General features: G+C 33.8%; 1 long non-coding RNA gene across 1 annotated transcript in view; it reads right to left on the bottom strand.

Moving 5' to 3' along the window:
• LOC139974350 (uncharacterized) overlaps positions 1–1,466 on the bottom strand; it is a 4,408-nt gene extending 2,942 nt beyond the window's left edge. The window contains exon 1 of the long non-coding RNA XR_011795455.1: positions 1,188–1,466. This is a non-coding gene — a long non-coding RNA (uncharacterized lncRNA). The remainder of the gene's footprint in view (positions 1–1,187) is intronic.
• Positions 1,467–2,055: the final 589 nt, after the last annotated feature.

The raw sequence follows: 2,055 nt of genomic DNA, 5'->3' as shown, positions 1-2,055 counted from the left end.
TTCAGCCTCCATCGGGATTCGAACCACGGGCCTTCCGCTCTGTACACGAACACCCTAACCACTAGGCTATGGACGCTGATTGTATGTCCAGAGGTTCGAAACCGGTAAGGAAGGTCGTAATTCCACTGTAGGCGTTTGTCACCTGTATCGAACAATACTAGTTCTGTTTTTGGTGACATATTTTGTCTTACTCTAGAGATCAAACATGATGCTAACCAACTCGAAATCATTTGTGATTCCTAAAGCCGGATCTCGAAAGAGATACTTTGAACAGACTTTATGTTAATGCAATGGAAGTAAACAACAAAGGCAAATGAATATATATATATATATATATATATATATATATATATATATATATTTATATGAATATATATATATATATATATATTTATATATATATATATATATATGCTCTTGCATCTTTGAAGATTGACAACGGCTGATATATAGTTACAGTATAGGCCTATTTAACAGACGTTTATGATCAGTTTAAAAAGCAACACTTCTGAAAGTTATAAGATCACGATAAATATTCCCAACACAGTTGATTGAACGTACGGTACGGTATACAAATATTGAATCTGTCTGCCGAACAATAAACAAAAAAAAGATAGAAATAAGGAAAACAGCGACCTTAGAACATGGGCGAGATTGTACTTCTCGATTGTTATATAAAATATATAATATATATATATATATATAAATGTGTGTGTGTGTATTTGTAGGGAGTGTAGGTTGATTATCGTTTTTGCTGCTTTTTTCTTCGGTTGAGGGAACCGAATTTAATAAAAGACGGTTTTCTTATATTGGGGCCAAAGAATGGAACCATCTCCCAATAATGTTAAGAGTGCTGCAACCATAAACCGTTTTAATTAAGGATATGATATGACTCTTTTAATTTTATCTTATTGTTGTTTGTCTCTTCACCTGTTTTTATTTCATTTTTTGGGTGGGGGGGGGGTCTTACTTTATGTTTTGCTCCATTTTAAGTCAACTTTTGTAAGCTTTATAGTATTGCTTTTTTTTGTATTTACTGCTCGTTTTCTGTCATATTTTCAACCAATATATGTTTTTATACATTTTGCAACTGATGACTTCTGGGAAGTTTAGGCCCGGCTTACTGAGGTACACTCTACTTTGCGAAAGTTCGATTAAAAATAAAACAAATAAAGAAATATGCTCACCTTTCGTCAAAGCAGTAGTTACAAGATGAACCATCAACAGCTTGATAATGGTAGCTCTAGAAAGCTTCATATTTCTTCTTGTTACAGTAATAATGATAAAGTCCACAGAGAGATACTGTCACTTGAGATATAAGAATAACTCAAGCCTTAGGAAAAGGTAGAATTTGAGTCGTCACTACAAAGTTCCTTGCAACGATACAATCTTCCGCCAGAAAAATGATACCAAATGGTATTCTACAAGTGTGGCTTTAAATACAATGCAGCTAATAATTTGCAATGATTTCCTTCGTTCACAGTTTAACAACATATTTCCTTGGTAACGGGGATTAAACGTTCATTGTGTTTTTCGCTGTGTAAGTCGTTTGGTTTACCCATCGTAAACATTAATCAACATTTATATCAGATATATCATTAAAAATCCTTCGTAAAGTTAATAAATAGGTCTTCGTGAATACATGACGAGAGCTATTTACTTTAGTTTCAATTGTTTATAAGCCCTTCACGTGCATCAGATATTTGGTGAATATTTGAAAGGATTGTGTGCCACGGATGTATATATATATAGAACCTGTGAACTACTAGATGGTAAATATGAGTATCTTGTCTGACGGACGTAAACACATTACTTGTACGGTGGGGAGCGGGGGGTGGGGGTGTAAAATACTAAGTCGCTCAGTGGTGGGTGTAAGAAGAAGGGTGTGAGAAATTTCGGTAAAAGGGTGACCGTGTGTTCTTAGATTCAAAATAGTGTTATAGTTTGAAAGTTTTGAAACAATGTTGAAGTATTTCCCACCTGTTTAGGTTAACCGCATATGCATGTTGTTTATTTATATATATATATATATATATATATATATATACCGGCATA

The sequence above is a fragment of the Apostichopus japonicus genome, chromosome 9 (genome assembly GCF_037975245.1).
Source record: "Apostichopus japonicus isolate 1M-3 chromosome 9, ASM3797524v1, whole genome shotgun sequence".
Classification (NCBI taxonomy): Eukaryota; Metazoa; Echinodermata; class Holothuroidea; order Aspidochirotida; family Stichopodidae; genus Apostichopus; species Apostichopus japonicus.
Note: the sequence above shows the minus strand (reverse complement) of the source record. Positions and strands in the feature narration are given on the sequence as shown.